At 44.1% G+C, this 13,335-nt stretch overlaps 1 pseudogene; it reads left to right on the forward strand.

Annotated features, from left to right (window-relative positions):
• Positions 1-4,003: 4,003 nt before the first annotated feature.
• The window catches only part of LOC123076405 (uncharacterized), a 197,013-nt pseudogene continuing 187,681 nt past the window's right edge, over positions 4,004-13,335 (forward strand).

Genomic DNA, 13,335 nt, shown 5'->3' on the forward strand with positions numbered 1-13,335 from the left:
TTGATCAACGAGCTAGTCAACTAGAGGCTTACTAGGGACACGTTGTGGTCTATGTATTCACACATGCATTACGATTTTCGGATAACACAATTATAGCATGAACAATAGACAATTACCATGAACAAAGAAATATAATAATAACCATTTATTATTGCCTCTAGGGCATATTTCCACCAAGATGATGTGGTTAACAATTTGGCATGTTTGACGAAAGTTTGGACACGCACCCCTCACAAACCGGAGCAACTCACTAGAAGGCTCGTGATTCCGAGAGGGAACTATGCATGTTTGATGACGAACGGGCGATAGCTTCCTCTTATGGCCTTCAAAAAGATTCTATAGTTAACATGCACTAATACAACTGTCATGTCAAAATTTGGAAAATTTCAGGGGTCATTTGACCTTTTTAGGACATTTAAGTGATTTTCTAGCCATTTAATGACCGTAATCCAAATTTGAACTACATCTACATGTAACGGGTAACCATAACGGTTTGAAAAATCATATTTGTGTGCGAGTTAATTCCATGTGCAGTAAATGGGAACGAATTTTCAAACATATTGGTGTCACGGCTTGGACACATGCATGGAGTGCCATCATATTTAAATTCTAAAAATTAAAAAATGATTAGACGATGTAAATATCTGGTGTTCAAAAAAGAAAATGTAAAGATCTGGCAAGACAACCGGGCCCCACACGATTGGCACTCTATTTCGCGCCTCGAGGTTTGGAAGGTGAGTGGGGCGGGTTATTAATCAGACGCGGTTCTGTATTGGAAATTGTCAGCTATTAAGTTCACACACGGCTTTTGCTGCGAGAATCGTGTGTAATTCAAACTACAGTACTCGTAAATTCCAGCGACCGGCATGTGTACTGTTCCCGTAGATCTAGATTCTGGCCGCCAATAAATATTACCTTGCTCACGTCGTCCCGCCTGCATTATCATCTACATCCTCCCCTCGCTCGCCCTCTCTCTCTCTCTCTCTCAAATCTCTGCCATGGTGCCGCCGATCTGCCCACGCGCCGACAGGGAGGCGCCACCCCCTGAGGACGCTCAGTCGAAGAGCAGCGACAAGGAGGGCCCCTACGCGCTGCTGGACGGGGTTGCGCCGGACCCCCCAACTTTGGAGTGGTTTTGGGGCCAGTACAATCTTTGTCTGTTGAAGTCGCTGCTGTCAGCTGAGCTAGGCAAGTGGCGTTCAATAAGGAGATGGCAGAGGAGGAAGCCAGGTACCAGGCGGCCTGTGAAGCCCGTGAAGCCGCCTGGAAAAAGGAGGTGGTGGAGCTTTGGGGGCGGGCGCATCATCGTGCAGAGGAGGTGTACGAAGACGGGTACTTCGCGAGGAAGGTCAAAGACACTAGGCGCCTCATCGCTGCGTGGAGGTGGGTCGTGATATGTCCATTTTGCATCATGCTTTTATATTGATATTTATTGCATTATGGGTTGTTATTACACATTATGGTACAATACTTATGCCTTTTCTCTCTTATTTTATAAGGTTTACACAAAGAGGGAGAATGCTGACAGCTGGAATTCTGCACCGGAGAGGAGCAAATCTGAGAGGCCTATTCTGCATAACTCCAAAAGTCCTGAAAATTTACGGATAATTATTTTCGAATATATAAAAAATATTGGGCGAAGAAAATACCAGTGGGGACCCACCAGGTGGCGACAAGCCTGTGCGCGCCCCTAGGGCTTGTGGGCCCCTTGGCAGGTCTCCGGTGCCCATCTTTTGCTATATGGAGGGTTTTGACCTAGAAAAAAATCATAAGGAAGCTTTCGGGACGAAGCGCCGCCATCTCGAGGCAGAACTTGGGCAGAACCAATCTAGGGCCGGCGAAGCTATTTTGACGGGGAAACTTCCCTCCCGGAGGGGGAAATCGAAGCCATCGTCATCACCAACGATCCTCTCATCGAGAGGGGGTCAATCTCCATCAACATATTCACCAACACCATCTCCTCTCAAACCCTAGTTGATCTCATGTATCCGATCTTTGTCTCAAAACCTCAGATTGGTACCTGTAGGTTGCTAGTAGTGTTGATTACTCTCCGTAGGTGATGCTAGTTGGTTTATTCGGTGGAAGATCATATGTTCAGATCCTTGATGCTATTAAATACTCCTTTGATTTTGAATATGAATATGCTTTGTGAGTAGTTACGTTTCTTCCTGAGGACATGGGAGAAGTCTTGTTATAAGTAATCATGTGAATTTGGTATCCATTCGATATTTTGATGAGATGTATATTGTCTTTCCTCTAGTGGTGTTATGTGGACATCGACTACATGACACTTCACCATGATTTGGGCCTAGGGGAAGGCACTGGGAATTAATAAGTAGATGATGGGTTGCTAGAGTGACAGAAGCTTAAACCCTAGTTTATGCGTTGCTTCGCAAGTGTAAGTGCATCTAGTGCCCCTTAGTGATTTTGGTGTATTGAAGACTTATAGGTTAAGGGACTAATGCGTTTGTGAGTGTACACAGATCTATAAGTCTATGAGGAGTTTGATAATTACAGTGAAAGTCGACCCCTAAAAATGAAGTTCTTCGACTGAAGACTTTGGATTTCTGAAGATTTTCTGAAGACTTTGAAAGTGAAGAAATTGGTGTGACCTTGAAGTATTGGTATTCTTTTGAGGAACATGAAGCGTGAAGACTTTTGTTTTTGTAGTTTCATTTTCTCTTTCTTGAGTCATAGGAAACATCGTACTGTTAAAGGGGGTCGAGGAAATACTAAGGAAAAATTTCCATGTGATGCTCAACTCAAATCCTACACCTACCAATCCCTTCGAGTGAAGCCATTGGAAATCTCATACAGTTCAGTCATATTCTTCAGTGACAGAGATGAAGTTCTTCTAGTCTCTAAGGAATTTGTTCTGACTAAGGAGTTAGGAATTCGCCAGTGCGGATTGCCTACACAGTGAGGAACATGATAGGCCTGAGGAATTTGATACTCAAATTTCCGACCGTTGCTGCGCTATGCGCCAGCTGTCCCAAAATATCTACCCACCTAACGGTCATATCATTGAAGGGCATTTATGTCTTATCATACAGGCTGCTCCCTAGGCTATAAATAGCCGCCCCCTACAACCACTAGCTGGTTGGCTGCTCCGAGAGAAACTGACACTTGTCATTTGAGAGCATCCCATCCTCCGAGGACTTTGAGCGAAAATCATCAAGTGAGGAAAAACCCCAAACCCAAACACCTACAAACCCAAAGTGATTGAGCATCATTGAAGAGATTGATCCTGTGTGGATCTGACACTTGTTACCTTTGAAGACTGTGCTTCTTCCAGACGGTTAGGCGTCATGGTCTAGAGCATCCAAGAGGAAACTATGGATCGCCGAGTGACCGAGTTTGTGAAGGTTCGGAAGTCACCTGAAGACTTACCATGAGTGATTGGGCGAGGTCTGTGTGACCTTAGCTCAAGGAGAATACGGTGAGGACTAGGTGTCCTGGACTATGTGTTCAGGACTGGGTGTCTGGGACTGTGTGTCCTCAGGTTTAAATACCTAGCCGCCCCAACCAGACGTACAACTGAGACAACAGTTGGAACTGGTCTACCAAATCATTGTCTTCACCAAGCCAACTGGTTCTATTTCCTCAACTCTTTCATTTCCTCATTCCTGTGTTGTGCAATTGTTCATATCTGTGTTTGAAGACTTTGACTAAAGACTTTCTCAATTTCCTCAGTCTGTTTGTCTTCATCCTGTGTTATCCTGTGTTTAGGCTTTCTGTACTCTGTGCTTGTTTTCATTTGATCATGATGACTATGCTTGTGTTCTGCTATGCATACTTTTGAGTACTTATTCCGCTGCAAGTAGTTCTTCGCTAAAGAATTTCCTCACCCACAAATTCCTCAGTGAAGAATTTATAAAAATCGCCTATTCACCCCCCTCTAGTCGATATAACGCACTTTCAATTGGTATCAGAGCAAGGTGCTCCCTTGTTCTGTGTGATTTTGGTTTAACCGCCTGGAGTTTTAGTTATGTCGACCGCTGGTATGAAGAAAGTGACATGCCCCATCTTTGACGGTCATGATTATCCCAAGTGGAAGGCCATGATGAGGAAACGCCTCATGGCAATGAACAGCGAGCTGTGGACCGTCACTGAGATTGGTCTTACCGATCTATGGAAGATGGCAGACACTGATGATATTCGCAAGTACACTCGACTTGACATCACGGCGAAGGATATCATCTGTTCCTGCCTATCCAGAGATGAATTCAGGCGCATTATGCATCTTTGCAATGTGAAGCTTATCTGGGACCGAATCTCTGACGTCTATGAAGGTCATCGAACTTGTCATGATCCCTGGTTTGAGGATTTCAAGGAATCACTCAAAACGATGACTTTCGAACCTGAACCATCGTCTTCTGCACCATGCCTCATGGCAAAAGGTGCCAAGGTAACCGAATGTTCCTCATCGGAGTCTAGTGATGATGAATCTGATGATGATTTTGGACCTAGCTATACCAAGCTTGTTTGTATTGCCACTAAACAACAAAAGGCCTTGGAAAAGGTTCAAAACATGCTAGACAAAAGTGATGATATGTTGGGTGAAGAAATGGATCGCACTAAAACCTTGACTGAAAATCTTCAGAGACTTCAGACTAGGTTTGACAACCTTCAAGGTCATCATAACACTCTCTTATCTGATCATGAGAAGCTTTCTTATGAATTTCTTCAAAGGAAGCAAGATCTTGAGAAGCTAAGAGTGAGTTATGAAGATCTTCAGAAGGAGCGCGATTCATTACTTGCTCAACAAATCAGCGCTGCTCAGGACGAATTTGTTCCTCCATGTTTGAAATGCATTGAACGTGAATCTGCTAATTCTTCACCTGAATGTTCAAATGCTTCTAATGCTACAAATTCTTCAACTGTCTCTGCTATCACTAATTCCTCATCTGAGGACATTGCTAGTATCACCGACGATGCAGGGCTGAAGGAATTGTACATGACAGGCATGTACAAAAGCCTCAAAGGGCATCAGACTCTTTGTGATGTGCTTAAAAAGCAGATCCTCAACAGGAACCCTAGGAAAGAGGGTATTGCCTTTGAGAGGAAACTCAATGGTGATGGTACATATTGGAAGCCTGAGCAGTACCCCAAAACCTCATGGGTTGCTGCAAAGGGACCTCTAGTTGATCCATCTAATTTATCTGGCTTTACATGTGAATCTCCTCATTCTTCTGATGAGTCATTTGACTCTAACTATAAACTGTTCAAAAATCAGAATGGTGAAGTATTTGCTAGATATGTTGGCACTAATTGCAGGAACGGTTCTCCTATGAAGAAAATCTGGGTTCCCAAAAGATGCCTTAAAAGTCTTCAGGTGAATGTCCTCATGACACCACCTGTGAGGAATAGGAACCCCAGATCAAATTCTTCATATGGACCAAATTCTTCATATGGATCCAAGTCCTCATACGGACCAAATTCCTCACATGGATCAAATTCCTCAAGAGGATCAAAGTCCTCATATGAACATCATCGTGCTAACAACTCTGTTTCGCAGGGAAGAGCCAAGGGCTATGAATATGAGCATTATTCTTCTAATCATTATGTTCATAAGTCCTCGAAGAATTTCTCTGCTTATTCATATGCTTACCCTAACTCCTCTTATGTGAAACGAAATGGATTGGCTTCTATGCCACCTTTCTCGTATGGAGATCGCAGAGTGATGAACTCTTTGCCACCCCTTCAGATGTGGGTGGTGAAGAAAAAGAACTAATCTCTTATGCAGGGTCAGGTCTCCAGACGTATTTTAACGTCTGAAGAATTTGCTGGGGACCTGACAAAATGCCTGAAAGGACGCATGCTAATCATGAAGAAATGAACTTTCATTTCTCACATCCTCATACTGCTTTATCTGTTCTATTGCTTGATGAAATTGATCTGATGAATTGATGTCATATTCTTCACTGATGAAGTATATGAAGTTCGTAAGCTGCACTAATTCATCTGCAGGATGATCAACCCAAAGCCACTGAGTGGGTCCTCGATAGTGGATGTACAAATCACATGACCGGTGACAAGAATCTATTGATTGATGCTCCCTTATCACCATCGCATCTGAAGCATATCATCTTCGCTGACAAAGGAAAAAGTCAGGTATTGAGTCTAGGTAAGGTTGCGATCACAAAGGATCGACACATGGACAAAGTCATGCTTGTCGAGTCCTTAGGATACAACCTCATGTCTGTCTCAATGCTTTGTGATCTTGATATGGTAGTTGTCTTTGGCAAGTATCGTTGTGTTGTGGTTATGGAAGCTGACAATTCCAAAGTCTTCGTTGGCTTTAGGAGAGGAGACTTGTATATTGTTGACTTCTCTACAGGACCGCAACCAGCCGTGTGCCTACTTGCAAAAGCTTCAGAAGGATGGCTATGGCATCGATGACTTGGTCATGCAGGCATGAGGAATTTGCACATGCTTGCGAAGAAGAAGCATGTCATTGGCATTGAGAATGTCAAATTCCTCAAGGATCACCTATGTGGAGCTTGTGAAGCTGGAAAGATGACCAAGGCTAAGAATCCAGCGAAGACTATCATGACCACTACTCGACCATTCGAATTGCTTCACATGGACCTCTTTGGTCCAAACCATTACTCAGCTGTCACAAATGACGCATCTCTCTATGGGCTTGTTATTGTTGATGATTACTCTCGTTACACATGGGTACACATTGTTACTTACAAATATGAAGTGCAGGAAGTCTTCAAATGATTTTCCTCGAGGGCTTCAACCAACTTTGGTGTGAAGATCAAGCACATCTGAAGTGACAATGGAACTGAGTTCAAGAATTCTGGTCTTGATGACTATCTTGATGAACTTGGTATTACTCATGAGTTATCTGCTCCTTACACTCCTCAGCAAAATGGCGTCGTGGAGCGCAAGAACAGAACTCTTGTTGAGATGGCTCGCACTATGCTTGATGAGTACAAGACGCCTCGTCACTTCTGGATTGAGGCAATTTATACTGCGTGCCACATCGTCAACAGGGTATATCTTCACAAATTCTTCAAGAAGACTGCCTATGAACTCCTCACTGACAAGAAACCCAATGTGAGTTATTTCAAATTCTTCGGTGCTAAATGCTGGATTAGAGATCCTCATCACAATGCTAAATTTGCACCGAAAGCACATGAAGGTTTTATGCTTGGTTACGGAAAGGACTCGCACACCTACAGAGTCTTCAACACCGTTCTTCACAAGGTTGTTGAAACTGTAGATGTGCGGTTTGATGAAACTAATGGCTCGCAAAGAGAGCACCTACCCTCTGTGATAGATGAACCAGCACCTGAGGAAACTATCAAATTCAAGGCTACTGAGGATGCCATTCCTACGAAGAATCTGCTGAAGAATTCATTCCAGAACGTGAAGAACGTCGAGCTAATGCACCTGAAGAAATTGCTGAAGAAAATGGTGCTGAAGAAAATGCTGATCAAATTCCTCGACGACAATCTACTCATCCTCGCGTTGCAAAAGCAGTGCAAGTTGAGAAGATCATTGATGACATTGAAGCACCAGGTCCTCTCACACGCTCAAAAGCTTCACATTTATCTAACTTTTGTGGGCACTATGCTTTTGTCTCTATCTCAGAGCCCACTAAGGTAGATGAAGCATTTCTGGAGCCTGAGTGGATTCAGGCCATGCACGAAGAATTATATCAGTTCAAGCTCAACAACATTTGGGAACTGGTCAATCGTCCAGATCCTCGCAAACACAATATCATTGGCACAAAGTGGATCTACCGCAACAAGCAAGATGAAAATGACCTTGTGGTGAGGAATAAGGCACGGCTAGTAGCTCAAGGCTACACACAGGTTGAAGGAATTGATTTCGATGAAACTTTTGCACCTGTTGCTAGACTTGAAGCTATTCGCATATTACTTGCTTATGCTAACCATCATGATATCACCTTATATCAAATGGATGTGAAAAGTGCATTCCTCAATGGTAAGCTTGAGGAAGAAGTATATGTTGCTCAACCCCCAGGTTTTGAAGATCCTAAGCATCCTGACAAAGTCTTCAGACTAAATAAGGCCCTCTATGGCCTCAAGCAGGCCCCTCGGGCGTGGTATGATACTTTGAAGGAATTCCTCATGACGAAAGGCTTCAAACCCGGTTCACTCGACCCTACTCTTTTCACTAAATCATATGATGATGAATTGTTTGTATGCCAAATATATGTTGATGACATCATCTTTGGCTGCACTGACCAACGTTATAGTGATGAATTTGCCTATATGATCAGTGAAGAATATCAAATGTCTATGATGGGAGAGTTGAAATTATTCTTAGGTCTTCGAATTCGTCAACAGCGCAATGGCATATTCATATCTCAGGAGAAATACCTCAAGGATGTACTGAGGAAATTCGGCATGCAAGATTGCAAAGGCGTCAAAATTCCGATGCCCACAAATGGCCATCTGTGCACTGATGAAAATGGTATTGACTTCAATCAAAAGGTATACCGCTCCATGATTGGTTCTTTATTGTACTTATGTGCATCTAGGCCAGATATTATGCTTAGTGTTTGCATGTGTGCCCGATTTCAAGCTACACCGAAGGAATCACACCATAAGGCTGTGAAGCATATTCTTCGATATCTAGGTCACACACCAACACTTGGATTATGGTACCCCAAGGGCTCGGCTTTTGATCTCACTGGATATTCTGACTCTGACTATGCTGGTGATCATGTGGACCGCAAGTCAACATCTGGTACATGTCATTTCCTCGAACGATCTTTGGTCTGTTGGTCCTCGAAGAAACAGAACTGCGTATTACTGTCTACTGCTGAAGCTGAGTACATTGCTGTTGGTTCTTGCTGTACTCAATTGCTGTGGATGAAGCAAACTCTCAAGGACTACGGCGTCAACATGAAGAATGTGCCTCTCTACTGTGACAATGAGAGTGCCATCAAGATTGCTCACAACCCAGTTCAGCACTCGAAGACAAAGCACATTCAGATTCGTCATCATTTTCTTCGTGATCATGTGTTGAAGGGCGACATTTCTATTGAGCATGTGAAGAGTGAAGAATAGCTAGCCGATATCTTCACAAAGCCCTTGGATGAGAAGAGATTTAGCAAGTTGCGGTGTGAGCTAAATATCTTAGAATCTTCGAATGTTCTTTGAAAAGGACACTCATCCTAACACTTATGCAAAATTGATGACTTAGATGTGCAACACATGAAGAAACGTTTTTCTTCAATCAATGAAGAATAACACTCTAAGTGTGAAGAAATTAATGAAGAGTTTGATTCTCAGAACCCTACGACAATTGTACGCGGTGTCTGAAATCATCATTCTTATACGGTGGGTCACACCACCACAAAAGTTGAAAATCTTCAATTTAAGTTTTTCCTCAGTTTTGAAATTCCTCAGTTGTTCATATTCTTCAACTTTGCAAAATCTTCACTGTTTCCGTCGTTTCTCTTCATTGGCTATATAGATATATATGAATTTATGTCCTCTACAGCATTCACTTATGGCTAATTCTTCAAGTTGCTATTTCTGCTAAGCGAATGTGATCGGGCCCTTCCCCCTCTATGCTATACTCAACCCAATCTATTCACAAATTCTTCATGTGCGTTCTATTTGAAACTCGTTCAAAATCTTCACCGTGTCCTTGTCAGCTGAAGAATTTGCGAACGAAACTTTTAACTTATCTTATCCAAATTTTCGGCTTTGCCGCTCAAACCGTTCCGCTTCCCACGATATACTTATCTATTCAGCCACGATCCAACACGATCTCCACCTCTCAGTACGTGGGTGACACATGTCATGCGAATGAGAAGGGTCAGGGGCACGTTCGTCCAATTTCTTCGGGCGAACCGTTTTTCACCGTGGCTATAAATACTCCCTCTCCCCTTCCTCACTTCTTTTACTCCGCTCGACCTCTCTCCAGCTCGAGCTTGTCAAACCCTAGCGCCGCCGCTACATCATCGTCGCCGGTGAGGAAGAGCTTCACTGCCTCGACCTCGTCGCCGCCGTACTCACGCCGGCAGCGGAAATCTTCACTCCGCCGCCGCTGTAGCCGTCTTCCTCTGCCAAGTTAGGGTGTGGAAGATCTGCACAGACGAGCTTCACTTCTCCTCATCCCAGTTCATCGTGTTCTTCGTTTAGGGTAATTAAAAGTTACTTTTACTGCCCACTTTGATTCAAATGTTTACTACAAAATCTTCAAAGGTGTTTTTCTTCAAATCCTCACACACTAAACACCTCACATGTCATCTGCTCTTGATTCGTTTCTCTAAGCATCACTTTTCTTCAAGATTCCTCAATTGTGTGGATCTTCGATCTATACAACTCTGGAACCTAAGACAAAGAACGCTCAGTGAAATTCTTCAAGACTCATCTGGTCAAATTCCTCAAACTTGTTCTTATTGAAAAACCTTCTGAGAACGCATATGATCTCTCCAAATTCCTCGCAACTATACTCTGTTCACAGGTACTCATGTCCGCTGCTGAATCACTAGGTTCTCATCAACTTAACTCATTTGCAGTGTTCCTTGAAGAAAAGTTGCATACTTCTTCAGAGAGTTCAATTGTTCAAATTCCTCAACTGAAGAAAATGGCTAATGAAAAGAGGCCACAGAAAGGAGGAAAGAAGCCTGAGGTCAATACTGCCTTTGAAATCCCTGAGGACATTTATGCAGGGTACTGCACACCCCCTGAGGAAGATAAAAATCAGTGCAAGGTGCGCATTCAGAGGATAGAAAGGAGATGGGCAAATGAGTGGAGGGAGTACAGGTATGTGACTCCAAAATACATGAAGAAATTCGCTGTTACTCCTCCATGCTCAAGACCTCCATTGGCACCTGGGCAAGAGGCAGATCCCACTAGCATCAAGCGCGGTGAGGATTTTCCTGAAGAATGGGCCAAGCGTCAAGCCAAGTTGGCCAAACAGGCAAAAGATGCAGTGTGGAAATTCAACGAAGATTCCAACTGCTGCTACTGAGGCCTCTGTACGGTCGAACAAAATCCATGACAAAGAAGCCTGCGCACAAGCCAAGTGCCTCTTCGTCAATGCCCTCACGGCCAATTTCCTCAGCTCAGCCCTCACGGCCAATTTCCTCAGCTCAGCCCTCACGGCCAATTCCTCAAGCCGCTCCTGCTCCTCCAAAGTCCTCAGCTGCTCCGACAAAATCCTCAGCACCTGTGCATCTCGCCACGTGCCAAAGGACTACAGGCATCTCTATTGCCTCAGGAGCTTCAGCTAGTTCCTCAGCTGCACCGAAGTCTTCAACAGGACCCTCTCTGCTGAAGGCAAAGACAACTGCTGGACGAGGCTCTCGCCCAAGTCCTTAGAAGAAGCAAGTCGCCTTCCAAGTACCGTCTGATGAAGACAAAGCTGATGATGAAGAACTTGCTGAAATCATGAGAGACAGGCAAGTCAGGGCTGCTAGAGCCAAGGGCACAGAAGTGCCACTGCTTTTGGATCCAAAGCTAATCCTCGACTATATTGATCTCTGGCACAAGGACCCAAACACTCCTATGCTTGATTTCAAGTTGACACCTGGCCAAAGTCACATGCTGACCCATTTCATCAGTGAAGAAAAATGGAAATATGAGAAGGCCAGGCAACTCAAGAAAGCACAGTACAGGAAGGAGAAGTTCCTGAAGAACAACGTTGTCTCTATGACAACTGATGAACTTGTAAAGCTCTAGTCTGAAATCAAAGTCCTCAGCGATGATTTCAACGCTTACTATGCTGATTGGAAAGGAGCCAAGGTCAGGTTCGTCAATCTAGCGAAGACACTCACTTCAAGTGCCGTTGCCCCTGTGCATATTGAAGTCACTCAGGCTGAAGCATCTGCTCAGCAAATTGAAGAACATGCCAGCACCGCTGATGACAATCAGGCTGCTAAAGATATTGTGAGTTCCAGGGCACCCACTAGCGGTGCGCCTGAAGAAAATGAAGAGGTCAGGGCAACTGCATCAGTTGTGCTTGAAGAAACTGCACCAAATTCCTATGCTCCACCTGCGCCTACTCCAACTCCAATCCTTTCATCTGCAACTGATGTGAAGAAGACCAAGGCCGCAGAGCGTGCAGCTGTGAAGAAAAGGAAAGCATCAGCTTCTTTAGATTCTTCTGCTCCAAAGAAAATGAAGCCTATGACCAGCTCTTTTGCAAACCCGATTGATGCTGTTCCAATCTCAACCATGCCATCAAAGGACCTTGTTTCCTTTGGTGAAGAATATGTGATCCCTAGCGGATCTGATGAAGAAACTCCTTCTGCTACTACGTCAGAGAAGATGGATGAAGAAATTGAAGTGGATGAAATCCCTTCAATCCCAGTTGTTTCCTCGCCTGTGCCTCAGTTTACTGCTGAAGAGGCCGGCGTTGAAGAAATTGAAGATGAAGATGTGGACATTGGCTGTCCACACCTGTGATGAATGATGCCTTTTGGGAAAGTCAGCACCCCAATTCTCCACTCTTCACTCCACTGCAGCAAATTCCTCAGTCCCCAGTCACTACGGTTCAAATGGGATCTGATGAAGCTCATGAAGACATTCTAGCCGCTAGTGCTGAAGAAACTGAAAATGAAGATTTCAAGAACCAGGCTGCCACTGAAGAGGAACCAGAAATTCCTCAGCCTGAAGAACCTGAGATTGTGATTCCTGAGGTTGTGATGCAACTCACTGACACTCCTCTGCCCAAACCAAAGGATCCTTTCTCCAGGAAGCAAAAATTCAAGACTGATGCCTTCTTTGGCGAGCATGTATTCTTCACTGATTACAACCCTTATGACTCTGCTCGCATAAGGAAGAGGCATTTCTGGACTGCCAGCCAGGCATATTTCTATTCCTCAGTGCTGTTCGACAAAGACAAAGTCTTCGATCATGAGCACATTCCTCACGTGGACATGGAATCTCTGCCGTGCTTCATGCCAGTCCTCACTGTTCTTCACAACGCTGGACTGTTAAATTTCTGCACTGACATCTGTGATTGGAATGAAGAACTCATTCTTCAATTCTATGCAACACTGCACATCACTGGCAACTCTGAAGATGTGAATTCATGGGTGCTGGACTGGATGTCTGAAAACACTCACTACAAGGCACCAGCTACTGAATTGCTTCGTGCCTTACCTCTCAGTCCGCCCCTTGAAGGTGCTTGTTGCATCTACAATGAACCTGAGCTAACCGATCACTACATGCAAGTGCTGATGAAGCCTTTGAAGCCAGGTCAGACCTCAAGAACAAAATTCCTTGTGAAGGAATTGCTGTATGTGCCTCGGACTGTCTATTGCATTCTGACAAAGACATTGAGTCCAATCAAGGGCCACAACTCCAATGAAGAAGAAGTCGTTGGCATCAT

The sequence above is a fragment of the Triticum aestivum genome, chromosome 3D (assembly GCF_018294505.1).
Source record: "Triticum aestivum cultivar Chinese Spring chromosome 3D, IWGSC CS RefSeq v2.1, whole genome shotgun sequence".
In the NCBI taxonomy this organism is placed as follows: Eukaryota; Viridiplantae; Streptophyta; class Magnoliopsida; order Poales; family Poaceae; genus Triticum; species Triticum aestivum.